Raw genomic sequence first — 16,703 nt, forward strand, 5'->3', positions numbered from 1 at the left:
TCCTCCTTCTTCGTTGGTTCGCACCCACTTAGTTACTCAGTGTGATAGCAAGGGTGCCATGGGTAATGCAGGCAATTAATATGGACCCCATCATCAGTTGATTTCATATTAAAAAAAAGCTTTAGTTCAGGTACGTTAGCCTCCTCAGACTTCTGGTGCTACGGCACCTGATGCACTATTGATAGCTACCTAAGTGATGGTGGTGAATCATGAACCACTACTATTTACAAGTATTGGTGCTTTATGTATTTTAACAGAGGTTGAGGCCTCACTTTGTCAGCAATATGGTTAAGCATAAGTGAATCTACACTTTCTCCAACCTCCAGCCAGTTACATATGACTACAATGTCGAAAATAAGGTAATTTCCTAGGTAGGATAGTGATACACTATACATTAAAATATCAAGGGCCAACACCTTGCCTATTTGGGTACTGAGTTATATGTATAGTACATATGCAGATGCAGAGAATGTAATATGCCATGTAATACCATTCTTGAGTGTGGGGAGATCCATGACTCACGAGAGGTGAAGGATGCAAGGGGTTACATTTGTGCAGCATGGTAAGATGACACGGTAGAAACCTCCTTACTATTAAAAGATTTGTTTCCCTGTGTACAGCGGGTGTTACATGGAATCTGTGAGGAAGTAAAAAGTGTTTTTTAATGGCAATGTTGCTGTAATGTGGCAATAAGCTAAAATGTGACATTTGCACTGAAGTAATAAATGTTTAAATGTGGCTTTATTCACAGAGTTAGTCTAAATAAAGTGTTGTTCTGTCACATTTATTTTCCCTGCCATGGAACAATTAAATATATAACATTCAATAGGTGGCAGAAACTATAGTATAAAGTTTAAACAACTTTCGTTTGTAGTATGGATGAGGCTATCCTAGCAATATTCTCGTTCTCAGCTTGCATCTATCACGCTGAAGGTTAGCTCAGTGGTGGGAAGCTGGGTGTTTTTTTCTGTGTGAGTGCCCTCGTGTGTTACAACCTCTGTTTTTAGTCTGCTACTTAGCATTCAGGAAGGCCATTAAAACATACCTGTTTGAAATGAAATGAAATGAAATGAAATGAAATGAAATGAAAATGAAATGAAAAAAGGTATTTGATAAAGCGCACTGCGGCCAAGCGGCTTCCTGTTTCCTACCGTGTAGCCTTTGCCTTACTCCTCCCTCCGTGTCAGTTGCTCAGCTGTCAGCGCCGGGACGCCCCTTTGCTGGGGCAGCTGTTGCGCTAAACAAATTGCAGTAACATAACATAACATAACAATACCAGACCAGAATAAGGGCCACAAAGTCCAAACTACTAGTAGGAAACTGTATTGATGAGCAACAGTGCACTATTGCCCTTGTTTGGCTACCCAAAAGAACACAGTGAGATGTCTTCATAGTGCAAAGGAATGGCCTCCTTCTGGGGAGTGGCCTGAACACTGTGTTGGGGCTTTCTTTAGGTTTCACCTGTAGACAGGGCCACTGAAGTTATGCGATTGTGCGGCCGTGGCGATATTTGCATAAATATAGATGTGCTGCATTTACCACATAAGCCATCATCTGCTGAATAATCTGCAGATTTTAACAAGAACAACATTTTTTTTCTAGCTCAAACGGTTTAAAAGTTACTAAAAATGTAGTGACATTTGTTGTCGCGCAGTGGAAGGCCCTCTGCAAAGGTTGACTGGTCACCTTCCTGTAGACTATTGCTGTATTTGGGTATTAAACTGGTACTAATGAGTTACAACTAATGCCTAGACAGTGTTAACAAGTTTTAAAATGGCAAATTAATGAAGTATTACTATCCCAAAATGTGCTGCATAATGACACATAATTTGCCATTTCGCCACATAATTTACTCAACCCGGCCGCATAACTTAGGCCTCCTCTGCCACATAATTCCATCAGCCCTGCCTATAGACAGCTTTAGCTGTTTGTTGTCGAAATAACTCTTGTGGACAATACCAATAATTACAGTGGGCTTTGGGGCAGTCCTTTGCTTATCATTGGTTGGATTTCTTGTCAATCTCGTGTGCTTTCTTCTCATTCAATGGCTTTCCTTCCTTTTCTTGTAAACAGCTCATAAGTTTCTTTCTCATCATTTTGATTGGATTACGTTTATCCTTCCACTGCTTACATTCAGGGAACAGGGGTGGACTGGGTGCCAACAACTGCCCTGGCACAGGTGTTCAAACCAGCTCTGTTCCCTTCCTCTGTGCTCTCTCATCTCTCTCTTCTTTCTCTCTCCTCCCTCTGTCTCTTGAGCCCCCCTCTCGCACCTGTTGTAATTACCTAAGGAAACTCGAGAAGATATTGAGGTGCCAGCAGATGCCTCCTGTCCTAAAAAACAGACTCCAAAGGCCCCAGCCCACCACAGTGGCGTAACGAAAGTTGAAGGGGCCCCCTGCAAGGTACACAGAGGGGCCCCGCACCAGATTTAATTCGGAGCTATCAGGCCTGATTACTGTGCTGAGGGGGCCCCCTGCAGCTCGGGCCCGCCCACACCGCGGGGGCTGCAGGGGCCTGTGTTACCCCCCTGGCCCACCAGGGAAATGGCCAGTGGAAAAAGTGCAGTCTTGGCCTGTCAGGAAAGTACTTTTTAGAGCAAAGCCTACCAGACAGCACAGCTGCCTGGTTTGCTATTGACATCTTTGAGACCTCTGGAAAGCTTCCAGGAGAATGCATTCCAACCAATGATTAGCACTGTTTTTTTTCTATTTGCTGGCTTTATTTGTTGTAGGCTGTTCAGCTTTAGTCCATCCCATAGCCCATACCCTATTTACGGTTTTCTTCCACCATTGCTTGGTTCCTGTAAACAGGCCTTTAAATCTTGTTCTTATCTTGTCACATTTGCTGTGCATTCAAAAGCAGAGGTCAGATGTCAGGCTCTGTTTTCCAGGGAACTTGATGTTTACTTTTCTTTCTCTCACTTCGAAATGAGAGGGTTTATGTGACAATCAAGCGGGCTACTGTGGGTCGGGGTGTTGGGCAGAAGGCTATACAATGTTATTTGTTTCTAGCACACAACGAAATTGAAATGTCTGTAAATGAACTGTGCAGATATTTCAGAACATATTAGAATTAGAGAAGCACAAATAAACCACCTCTTTTGGTTATTCTGAATTGGGGTGGAAACAAATATTTTGATGTAATAAACAAATCCATATATTAAGTGATGACAGTTCTATGCATTATTCTTTGTGTGCTGTATACTTTTATCAGTAAAATTGTATGCCAGTGCAAAGGTAACGGTCATTTCAATTGAAGATGTGTTGTCTGTAGTGGTGGTGCGCTACAACAGCATGCATACACCACTTTACCCCACTCAACTGTACTCTGCACCACTCCACACCACTGCACTCTACTCTGTACCACTTTACATTGCTCCACTCTACACTACGCCACACCACACTGTGTCACTGCACTCCATTCAGCACCACTCTATGCCATTTCACTCTACACATCTCTTCTCTACTTTGCATCACTCTACTCAATGCCAATGCACTCTACGCCTCTGCACACTGCATCACTACACTCTAAGGCACTACACTCTACACCTCTCTACTCTACTTTGCACTACACTACACCACTGCACTCTGCGCCACTCTACTCCACCCTGCCCCATTCCACTCTGAACCACTCCACTCTGCGCTACTCCACTCTATGCCACTGAACTCTACACTGCAGTACTCCAATCTATCCCATTCTACTCTAAGCCACTGCACTCTACTCTAGTTCACTGCACTCTAAGCCTATGCACTCTACACCACTTCACTCAAAACCAATACACTCTATTCCACTCCACTCCACGCCAGTCTACTCTGTACTGTACGCCACTTCACTCTAGGTCACTCTATGACACTACATTCGACGATACTCCACTCTATGCTGCTCTACTCCTTTAAACTCTACTCCACTCAATGACACTGTACTCCACTCTATGTCACTCCACAACAATCTAGTCTACCATGTGCCACTCTATGACACTACTCCACGATGCACTACGCAACTCCATCCATGCCACTCCATGACACTTTACTTCACTCTATTCTATGACACACTCGTACACTCCACTAAGCCTCTCCACTCTATGACAAGCTATGCCACTCCTCTCTACTTCACTCTCCACACTCTACTCCACTCTGTGCCATTCCACTCTGCAACAATCTACTCTGCTCTACACAACACGCTCTACGCCACTCCACTCTATGCCACTCCACGACATTCTGTGCCACAACACTGTACTCCATCTACTTCAGTCTACAACACTATGCTCCACTCGACACCCTTCCACTCTCTGACATTCTACTCCCTTCATGCACTCCAAAACACTATGCCACTCCACGCCTCCAAACTCTACTCTACGCTGCTCTATGCCACTCTGCGCCACTCCATAAAACTCCACTTTATTCGCCAACACTCCACTTTACGACCCTCCAAACCATGCCACTCTTCTTTACGCCGTTAACTTTTAGCCATGCTGAACAGCAGCCACGCTGGTGTACAGCATTGCTAAAACATATTGGCAAATCCAATAACTCTTGCATAGGCAGGACCTATTGGCTCTGCCAATGCTTGTTTCTTTTAGTACTTCCAAGGGAGTATGTGTTTTCTTGCTCTCCCCTTCTCATATGGGTTCTGCTTCTCCCTTCACACCAGCGATTCTCCTTCTGTGTGTTGCTCTCCCACCCGCACAGTTTGTCTATTGCGTTCCTCTCCACCACCCGTCCTGCTTAGCTCAGCTATTACTTGATCCTCCCCATCACTCCCCTCTCCTCCTTTGCACCTCAACCCCTCTTCAACACCTGTCTTAAATTTCTTTTTTCACTTTTTTAGGAGTGCCTGGCAACTAATTTGCAACCTGACTGTTGCCTTTTTAAAAAGACCTTTAGTGCACATTTTATTTTTTATGTTATTATTCCAAGATGATGTAACAGCGTGGTTTCCTTGTTTGTGGTTCCCAGTGCAAGCCAAGTCTGCTTTGAAAGCCCATACTCAGACCTCCATTTCCAGCTTGCCCGTGGTCTATGGAAGTGTTGCTATGAGTCACCTTTTTACATGTGTGACAGATGAGGCACAATTGGGGCCACTTACTAACTATCAGCAAGTTGTGATCTCACTCCATGTACAGCACAGCAAAGAATCTTGGACTCAACAGCGGAGACTTAGAGACAAATTTATAATCAGGTGGGCGGCTCATTTCTCCGTCTGACCGATTTAGAAATGACCACCAAACAGGTGGTCATTTCTTAAAGCATTGCGATGAACTGTGGTTCCTGTCAATGCTTTTTGCAATTTGGCGCAGGGCTCTGTCATCATGATGGAACCCTCCACCAAACTGTTTTATTTTTAATTTTTAAATAGAACATCCTACAGCAGAATTTTCTTTTTTTAAATAAAAAATAAAATGCTCCCCTTGGCACGGGGGTCCTCTCCCTTTGAAAGGGGAGCGTTTAGCAGTTTCCACTGGCCCTTACTGACTGGGTTTTCCTGGTGGTGACTGGCAGTGAAAGCTGACCTCTAATACACCCGTTAAAATTAGGTTGGTGGAATTGGAGGCTTACTCTACACGGCCGTCGAAAGGGTCTAATCATGGCGGAGACAGAATAGTTTTCGCCATGACTAAACCAAGGGGTCACCCGCATTCAAATTCACTGGGCGGACCTTTATGTTGGCAGTAAGTATACTCCGCCGCCGTTGCACTGGAGTATGCTCACTGCCAAAGTGTAAATGGGGCAACTAATCACCATGTAAGAGATTAAATGTGGTCTGAATTTTTAATATACTTAAATTATGCCTCTTAGTGCTGCATAGAGCAACCCCTTCCTTCCAGGTCATTACGAACACTGTTTCTAGTTCTGGACTTTTTCGTGAGAGCCTAATGCGTTCTGGGTATTATTGTCTTGTCTCACTTCCATTGAACTAATTAGACTTACACACCTGGATCAATGATTTTTAGGAGAAAAGTCCCAAATAGATTCAGTGTTTGTAATAACTTGGAGTGAGGTCCTCACCCAAGTGCCATGCTACGGCACAAGACTTTGCCCTTCAGCGCGTACTTACATTGCAAGCTCTAATGAAAGGATGACACGTTTCAGCGATGCGTGCTGTTGAGATCAAAATGACTTGACTGGACTCTACTGACCTTACCTCCTGATGATGAGTGACAGGTATATTATTTTAGAAACTAAGTCCCATGTGTAATAAAGCATTTCCCCATGGGCAGCGAATGGGAAAGCCCTTAGATACACCAGACCCCAAGTTCCAAAGGTTAGTCTTAACTGCACTTAATGTTCACCTTCGGTGACACGCTAAGCCGAAACAAGCTACTTTTAGGGAAAGGCTCGATGTCGATCTAACCCCTCTTGAACCCATGTCCGGATGACGGCTCCTTGCAAGTAGCTCCAAACAATGGCTCTCTGTGCTCAGAGGCCAAGGATAATCAGGGGCTTGGGGATTCGATGCCAAGAAGGCTCCTGCACAACACCTGTCTGCATAATCTCTGGCCCAAGCCAGTACTTTGTTCACTTCACCTCACCACCTCCTTCGGTCATGTCACCTGGCCCTCTGCCCCCCTCCTGAGCAGTAAGTGATCCCTGGGCACGCGCTACAATGAGGGACATTGTGCGCCAGCCCCTTGGAAGCTCCGGCCCTTGACATGTAGCTGCAGGCGTGTCTAGCCCTTACCTTACCGGCCATGTGTGCCTGGAATTTAAGCCTTCTGCAGTGCATTCGGTTTACGTGCTCAGCAAACCACGGACCCCCTGCAAACGAACTGTAGAGTGGAGGGAAATGTCACCATAAAAATTCATATCAACGTTTTTTCGGGTCTGTTTCCCAGTCCCGTAATTCACTCTGTCCAGGTATTTTTTGTTTTTGGATTCTGGGATCTGAATGAATTACGCGTGCATTGACCTGGAAAGCATGAAAGATATGCTTCTTTTTTGGTTTTAAAAGCAGGTCACTCCGGATAATTTGGTGAATGCACCACATTTGGAAAAATAAAATGCTCACAACCAACGGTCCCTTCACATGACAAGGGTGCTGTGAACTCGATCACCGTTGCATAAACTCTCCACAGCGCCGCCCAATCACCTGCAGCCGGAGCTATTTACGTTCACGTGACCTGAATTCGTTTCCCAGTCACAAGCTGCTTTGCTCGCGCAAGTTTTGCAAGGCTGCTGAAAGGCTTTGTCCTTGTGATACTTGCTGAGTCACAGTTACTGGTAAAGCCGGTGTTTTTTTGTCCCGCGCTGATGTAAGAGGCGGTAAACTTCCCGCGATCCAAGTCAGACAGAAGTAAAAGCGCTGGGCTCTCGGCCACCCTCCCAAATGGTCTCGTGTTCGAGGCGAGCCGGAGCTTTTATTACCGTTAAGTAAGTGAGCCGAAACCTGTTATGAACAAAAAGGAGTAAACCATTATACGCCAATATTATGCTATTATTGCTTCTGACGTCACATAATTCTGAGAACCTGGGGGCATATCAACAACAACCGGCGATAATTATCGCTAAGCGCACTTAGCGCTAGGATAACTATCGCCGGCTAGCGTTGATTTTTATCGCTGAGATAGCGTGCTATTAGCAACGCTTCTCTCAATAGCGATAAAAATCCTCACACTAAGTGGCTAACGTGAGATTATCGCTGGAAACCCAGCGATAATCCCACGTTAGATTGTTGATAGGGACAGACAAACTTAGCCATGATATCCTCCTTCCATAGGATATCATGGCTAAGTCAGAAAAATACCAGACGTAAAAAAGCAGCGTTAACCACGGTTAGCGCTGCTTTTTTTTGTCTCTAACAGGGTTAGCGATATTCTTGATAATAGGAGAAATGTCGCTTAGCGACATTTCTCCTATTATTTCACTCTGGAACGCCCCCTTTGCATCTCATTAGAGATGCAAGGGGAAGCATAGAGTAAATGGGTGCTAACATGCAAATTTGCATGTTAGCACCCTGTTGTTGATAGGGTGCTAGTTTTATCTCTGCTTTTTTGGCTTTTAAAGCCAAAAGAGCAGAGATAAAGCCCTTGTTGATATGCCCCTTAGTTACTGCTCTGAGTGGAGTTGCTTTAGCAATTAAGATGCAACCTTGACCACGGGATGGCCAATGCACACACTGCTATATCCCCCTGCACCTGGGGCCACCTTTCACTGAAGAGGCCCAGACAGACACATCCTACCTTTTAATGGCCCGACCACAGCAAACTAGACCATGCAAAGGTCTTCTGAAAATGAGATAATGTCAGGTGGCACTCTGGAATTGCAGGAGAAACTGTGATCCCTCACAAACTTGCAAACCAGCTTTGTTTCTCCAGATTCTTGATTTCTAGGTGTATCGTTCACCAGCAATTCATCCAAACATGGATGGGCGAGAACATGTTTGGCATGTAACAACTCCATCAATGGGGAAAAGACTTTGGTGAAGACAAAGCAACAAGATTTGAACCCCACAGGAAGAACTGAAACTGGAAATTTACGATCCCAAAACACAAACCCGAGATTTCACTGCTAGCCTAGATAGATATGTGAAGATACACATCCTGTCCGTGGTCACAGGAAACTTCCATGAACAAGCAATAGGGTTATTAGCTCTTTTCTGTGCGTCATTCTCTGGGCCCATAAAGCGCTATCTGATGAATCGAAGTTCACAGCTGAGGCTGGTCATCAAATCAATACATTTACATATTGTGAAGCACATTAGGCATCATAAGAAATAGTAAATAAAATAGAATAGAATAAAAGACAATAGTAAAGTTTCTAACAATGAAGGTTTGTTAAAGGTTAAAGTGTTTACAGCAGGCAAAAAGTGTCAATCAGTAATTAATATATGAATGCATTGGTCAACATGAAGTTCAAATCAATCAAAGACATATAAGTCTGTGGACAAACTTTTAAAGAATCTCATTAAGGAATAGTTAAGTAAATCAAGTCTCCCATAAAGAGAGTGCCCTACTCTGCTCTACACTTTCTAGAAAAAGTTCTGGATTATCATCGACATTGGCCTAGCTTAAATACACAATTCTAAAATATGCTATGTCAGCACTTGGTTCCCATAAAACGATCAGATCAGGTTAGAGTAAAAAGATATAATCTTAAACTCATTAGTTTCTTAGGATCTTCCATAATACAGCTTCTCCAGGAGTTCTTCCAACTTACACTCATCGGCAACAAAAAGAGATGCATTGGACCAGCCTGTACTTTGCAGATGTACGGTTGCAATTAATTAGAATATTCTATTAATCATCATGTAAAAGAAAACATTTCAGATGGTAAGGAAAGCTAGGAAGATTGCGTTTGTTAAGTGGAATTTCAGCTTCGCCTAGAACTTAAATACACATGCCTCTTCAAACAAGATGGCAACCAAACGTTAGCCAATTTAAAATGCAGGCCTACATTAGCTATGGTCCATCTAAAGGTGAATAATACACAATTGATCCATTGCGTGTTTATATGTTAATGGAGATAAAATACAAAAACATTTCATATGAAAAAAACATTTTCAGAGTTGAAGCCTTGCACAGTTTCCATCGAAAATTGAGTGCTTTGACTCAAGGATTTGTACAGAAAAATTAACCAAGTGGAATCATTGCTCCTGCTCTGAAAAAAAAACAGATGTGCTTTTAGCTTGGAGTGAAATAAGAATGGACTTGGCAAAAATAATAAAGAAAAGTCTTATGATTCGTAGCTTACTTAACATGGAGGCAAGACTTCTCTGATAGAAAAAAATGGGGGCCATGTTAGCTTGCCGGAGCTGAAGCCTCGTTCTTGGGAAAAAATAATTGATAATCCCCATGTGATGCTAACCAAACACTTCTCCTTATAGGTAATGCCCACTATTTGCTCTATAAATGTTTAACAAGCCTATGCCAGAGGCAAGATCTGCCAGGGGAAAACTCTGAGTCAACTATTTTCTCATGATCAATAATAAATATATACTTCAAATTCCACCTAAGGCGTACAGTATAGAGTTATTTTTCTCCTACTATCTTGGTGCCACAACTTCAGATCGCTCAGCTGTAGTGATTGCTGGTGCTCGACCGCCTTTCCTTTTGTCAACCAGGTAAGGTAAGAGAGGTTCTTTGTAGGGAAGGGGGAGCAGGCCATCCTGCTGTTAGTAAGTTAGACAGATTTAAGCAATTCAAATTGAAACATGCCTTCTCTGATTAATGAAATTCTATTTGATACCAATGAAAATGAAATGACATATGGAATAAGGGCTGGGGTCTTCAGGAAGAGAGGGAGCCCACAGGTTGAGAAGAGATATATAATTGCTCGCTGTACTTGATCAGCATACCTGTACTGAAGTTAAGTCTTCATGCTGTCTGAGTCCCACCCGGCAATGACCAGAGCAGTTTGATCGCAAGGGGGTGAAGCAAAAATCTCTTTACTCAGAGTCTGTAGTTGTCTTCTGTGTTACCTTTCAAACGTCCTCAAGGTAATAGTCAAGCAGGCGCACTCTTGATTGATAAACGTTGCCTTGTCTAACATGTAGTTGTTGGTATGTGGGCGCAGGAGACTCCATGGCTGTCTTGGGTCTGCCAAAGGGAACTCCTGTTCACGATGTGCACAGCTATCATGGCACAGAAACATGCAAGTTGCAGGATACATTTGAAGAGTACAACCACAACGATAGAAACAAATCTTTACCTGCAGAAGGCACTTATGGCTTTAAGGTAATAGCCCACATTATGCAAACACCAATGAATTTGTACGCTTTTGCCTGACTAAGAATTTGGTGGGTGGAGTAAAGGCAGTCAGGGTGGTGGAGGAGTTTATGCCCATTTTACTCTGCTCACCAAATTTAAAGTTCACAGCCGACCCAGCGAGGGATTTGTATGGACCGCCACCACAGAGGTTCATACAAAGCCATTTAACAGTTGGTGATGGGTATTTTGGACGCTTACCCCTAACTTTTGAAAGATTTTCCCACCATGAAAGTTTTCTACCATGGTGTGGGTGTCATTTTTAATTTTCACTGTCCCCACTGCCAGAGCCGGACGGTGAGGGACAGCAGAAAACAGCCATCTAATCCGCACTCTTTTTAAGACTGCAACCATTTATTTTCAAGCTGTTCACAAAGCAAAAAGCCTCTTCAACATTCCAGCCTTATCGTAACTTGCCATTTATGTAGAATATGGCAAATGCTAAGCAAACATGGTGGAAGCATAGTCCATTTTGTGCATCTCCACAGCTTTCCTTTCTTTGTCTTTGCCACTCGTACCTTCAACGTCCACGCAGCAGACATTTTTTTTTTGTAGTTTAGTCCAACTTTACAAAACCGATATCTTTAGCATACTGCCTGAAAAATTGGCGACACATGTTCAAACCATACTTGCGAATCAGTCCGTGCTTGTTCGAGCACACGCGGCATGATCGAGAACCCTGTCCGAACTTCCTCGGATGGCTCCAGGAGAGCTGCTGGTGACCCATCATGTTCTTTCACAGATCGCAAAAAGCTAATCCTCACTCTGAACTGGGGGAACCATTGGATGGCCTGCCTCCGACTTCACATACTCCATCGGGCAGTCGGAGGAGTATGTCAGCAACAGAGCCGGGGTAAGCTTCATCATTGGTATACTGCTGGTCTGCCCATCCCTTAATTAGGCAAATGGACCAAGAGTTCGGCACAGACAATACTCCATCTCCATTGTAACAGGGTACCCTCTCTACCAAAGTCTAAATCAAGCCCCATGGTTTAACTGAGCCAGTGGAAGTCACTTCTGAACTGGCAACTGTAGGTTACCAACCAGCATCAAGCCTCCCAGGTCAGAAGCCTGAAAGATTCTCAAGACAAAATTGAAATATAAAGTTGCATGAAGTCCAAATCAGCTAGGAGTTTATCGCCAGTTCCTCCACCTCCATGCCTATTTCCCCAAATAATCAACCTAGTAGAAGCAGATTCTATACATAATGCACTTGCTCCACCTCCAACGGGGAACAGACGACAGGTTGGAGGGGAGGATAGAACAACGGGAAGAGCTGCGAGGGGTGCAGCGGGATGTGTTCTGAATGGGACAGCTAGTGGTGGAAGCACATTTCCTGACAGCGCAACACCCCAATTACAGCTTCCTGCTGAAATGGAGTCGTGCCTCCCTCATCGTCAGATGATTTCACAAACAGCACCAATGTGTATTACTCATCAGGATCACCAGCAAACTCAAGTCCTGCACGGGCTAAAAGAGCATTCTCCTTAATTGTACAGCAGCTATTGTGGCTACAGCTATCATCAAGAACTCTTTGGTATCAGGACTATTCCCAAATAGACCTCATATAGCAAACCCTTCCTAAAGAAACCAAACTGTAATCTAAAAGATCCCTCTAAATTTGCCAATATGTAATGGCAGGTTCTCTGGTAGACTTAATGAAAGATGTGGCGTCAGTCATTTATCAGCATTAATCATGAAAAACAGCCAATTTACGTATTTAAATTGAACTCTATCTTGATTGTAGCTCTGAAGCTGTACATATTGTCTTTTGGAAAAACATCAAGAATACAGCTGACTCAAATGGAGTTGCGGGGCATCTGTCACTAGACCTTTCACGTGCCTTTGCTACTGTTCATAAAACTAGATTGTGAGAGAATATTGAAAAAATACGGGAAAGGGCATTTCCAGACATGATTACCTTTTCCCTTTTTCCTTAACAACATTCTGCTCCACAATCAACACTCCACCTTCACTCATTTCCTCTTTGATGTTCTTCTTTTCCCCCCCTTCAGCATCAACAGCTAGAGTTATTCGGATGACAAGCAAATCATACTGAAGATTAACAATTCACCAGACCTTCATCCTATGCCTAAAACAAGTGCCTCAAAGTGGTTGGCCACTGGATGCTAACTAACTACCTCAAAGTGAACATGTTGAAAACTGAGGCCTTATTTAGAGTTTGGCAGACATGTACTTATAGGATATAATGCACTTGTAAACCCGTGAACGGGATATCTGTCACGTTTGTCAAGGAGTAAGCAGTCCACCAAACTTTAACTCAGGACCTCAGATACTAGTATGGGGGAAATGAACCAACTTTTACCTGTCACATTTGGCCAAAAGAATGTGACCCAATACTAAAGTCCTTAAACCTTATAAGTAATCTTAGAGTGATAGTAGTACAGCCACAATTCATTAGCTATATCTTGTTTATGCCAACAGTGCATACCGTGGTGTGCCTCTCCATGTAATGAGCAAACTACAGGGAATCCTGAAGGCACCTACAGAAAACTTCCTTAAAAAGAAATATCAAAACTCGCATTTCAACTAGGCAGATTTTTTTGGTCACTTCACGAAGTAATGCTACGCAAAGTGCACCCAGGCCTAATTTCAACTGCCTCGTCAGTGACAATATTGCCTGCATGTTGCTAGGAAAATTACATTTAATGGAATGAGCATCACAAATCGACCCTTTGACTACTTTGGGTAACTCTTTCTCCAGCAAAAACCCTGTACCTTTTATCATATTAGACCACTGTGCTCCTCTCTTGAAAAATGCGTGTACTGGTGGAAGTATCTTCAGTGTTCAGCAGGCTGGGATATGGAACTCAATTCCTGCTAATATAAGAAAATTTACAAAAGTATGATGTCTCGAGAGCATTCAAAACCTGGTCTTTCCAAGCCCATTATTCTAAGACACACACCACTCCCATAATGATAGGTATATTCACACACATCTGAGTCTGTGTTGACAGTCTTCTGCACCATCAATGTTTACATGCAGCTACCGGTTCACCGCACCATGTCTAGAGCATCCCTCCGAACCTCACATGTCTTACTTAACACTTCCCATGTAGGCCTAACCCCAACTAATGCCCTAGCTCCATTGGACTTTGATAAGCGTACCCAGTAAACTGATGTCAGCAGAGGATACAGATGTTTTAGAATACCTTTTGAAATGTATTCTGATTTGCACAATGTGAGGATAGAAAATTCCCACCAGAGGCACCTAACCTGCCTATTGTAACACATAGAATACTAACTTACAAGATCGCTTAGGGTTATGGGGCCAACCCAGGGCAGTGGCTCCTTTAACTTTGATTTTGTTTTCTGATGTTTTTGTTTTTACTTTTCTGTCTCTGCGTCCTCTAAGGTTTCTTGGTTGTGATCAGGAGCTGCAGGTAGCAGGAGACATTCCCAGTGGCTTTGAAGTTTCTAGGCAGGTACTGTTTGTGAAATGTTCTGAACCCTAGATCCACTGGAGACCACTATAGTTCAGTGCCTCATCCTGGAGATCAGAGTGGATACAATGTACCCCGGAACACACACAGCACACTGGACTGCGGTGTATGGTCCCAGTTCAATGCTAGCCAAAGGAGGTCTACTGTTGAAAGGTGGCTCACAAATGATCCATTTCAAGAAGAGGGAGTGCAGGGTGCCAGCCCACTCAAGGGCTTTGGGGGTGAGGTTGAATTCATATATGATAAGTGTACTTACTGAACACAGTTGCCTTATTTAGTCCATGAAGTAATTTAACACAAAGCATTGTCCTTTAGTGTTAAAAGGTAGAGAGATGGAGATATTCATTCACTGGCTGAATTGTACAAGGTGTAACTGGGAGTCTGAAATGGCCTCCATTTGTTTTTGCACAAATGCACATGCATCTGCATGCATTGGTGGCCATCTTTTAATGATTTGTAATAATGGCTTGCAAAAGCCCTTCAAAATTGTCTGCTTATGCACCCGCATGCTTATGTATACAAAGGCAATGCAAGCGATAGCCATCTTAAATTTAGCCTCTCAAAATCATTTCAAGATGGTGGCTCATTCATGCCCATATTAATGACACGGGCGTGTGCACGTGCTTTGTGAATCCCAGGGACACTTTGGTATTGCAGAAGGGGTCGCAGATGGCTGTGTGGTTCCTTGTGTAATACTGATAGAGCTGGAGCACATATAGCAGCAGGGATATCTTCAAAGGGCGTCCCCTCATTTGCATGGGGCTTCGGGACTCACTTTGACTCTGCTCCTGCACCGTATTATGCACCTGGGCACAGAGGCAAACGTGCATTTAGGAGACACAATGAATGTGCGCCACAAACAGGCGGCGCACTGTCAGTGTGCCCCAAGGGCAGCCCTCTGCAGGGGAGACCAGACATTCCCCTGCAGGTAGGTCGAGTCAATCACTGCAGCTGCCTGTTAGGGGATCCCTCTCCCCTCTCCAAAGTGCAGTCAGGATGCTGCCTGCAAAGAAAAGCAGGAAGTGGCTTTGAAGCAGCTGCTCTGTATTTGACCGTATGCGGTACCCCAGGGCAGCGGGAGTTTGCTGCCCTGAGGGCAGCACATTTACCATCATAGCGTGCACTGTCCTTATTTGTCCCTGGCACACCTGTTGAAAGGTGCGCTGTGGCACAAACAGGAACGTGCGATCTATTTGTTACACGCCCCCAGGTGCCTACTTTAGAATGGTTTTGAAAGACTGTTTCCCAGATGGCTGGCACTTACACTGCCCTTGCAGGATGCAGCCCACTGCAAGTGGCAACAAAGGCCTCGTAGCAGAGTCTGGGAATCTGCCTGGCCGTGGTAATCTATATAAACCAGCATTGACATAGCCAATAGGTCACGCCATTGGGACCTTATAGGAGATTTTTAAAGAGATGTCCTTGCCTGTACTTAGAGGTGTGGTTTAAGCGTTAACACATTTAATACAGCGTCCTTAATCTTAGTTTGGCTCAGACGGAGTCATCAAAAGCCAATAACATTGTATGCACAGGTAAATAGGAGACAGGCAGTAGCACAATCTGAGAACGTTGCAAGGGTCGTCTTCAAGTCTAAGGTGGTAGTCTGTGTCATCCGTGCACCTTTCTGATTCAGCCTTGTAAGAATCGTAGACGTCTGCCATGAGGGACATGTTCAGACTGAATAGCACAGGTGACAGCCCTGAGGTACTCCCCTTGTGATGTCAGTTGCTCTGAAGAGGCAAAGGCCCAATCTAACATTATGGGTGTGAGCAGAAAGGAACCAAATCAAAACAATGCTGTTCCACTGATTTTGGAAAAAATATATCCCGTCTTTTAATTAGTCTACATGTCAAGCCATTTGAAACGTAATTTTTTTGGCAGTTTTATTTAGCACCCTGGTATCAGTTCTACGCATTATGTTCTAAATTATAACTATGCAATTGTTGAGAATATTTCTCATGAACAATGGTGACATGGAGGTCCCTTCTCATGCCTTGAATATACTGTTCCCCAAATGTCACATTTCAGTTTGACCCGAAGTCATCATTCTTCCCACTGCTAAAATGTAAATTCTTTCAAAGTACCAGTCTTCAGAGAGATAAGCCTGACTTGTAGAAAAAAAATAGTCATTTGATCTGTCTGTCCGTTTAAAGAACACATGCTCGCCAGTGCATTTCAGTTGGAATTGGGAGCAAGCTTCCACAACTGCAACCCCAAAATATGGCTTTTACTCGAGAATGTTCTCACCGCCATGCATCTGCTATTGTATTGTATTGCATTCGCATTTATATGCACACCAAAAAAAACACACAACATGGCGATATGAGACATGTCTATAGTGACCCAGACAAATCATGCTCTTTTTTCTGTTTTCAAAATTATTAGCATCTCTGAGCTATTGAATGCTTTGTTTAAAATAAATATCATTTATACATTGCATCTTCGTAGGCCGTCTGGCACGAATGTGGCAGCAATAAACAGCCCTGCATGTCACGTCAGTGTAAAAGCCTTCCCTCCTAGTGAGACGAGACAGTGCC

General features: G+C 43.7%; 1 pseudogene; it reads right to left on the reverse strand.

Annotated features, from left to right (window-relative positions):
- Window positions 1-11,251: 11,251 nt before the first annotated feature.
- LOC146865880 (small ribosomal subunit protein uS14 pseudogene) lies at window positions 11,252-11,433 on the reverse strand (annotated as a pseudogene).
- Window positions 11,434-16,703: the final 5,270 nt, after the last annotated feature.

The sequence above is a fragment of the Triturus cristatus genome, chromosome 2_1 (genome assembly GCF_964204655.1).
Source record: "Triturus cristatus chromosome 2_1, aTriCri1.1, whole genome shotgun sequence".
NCBI classification, from domain to species: domain Eukaryota; kingdom Metazoa; phylum Chordata; class Amphibia; order Caudata; family Salamandridae; genus Triturus; species Triturus cristatus.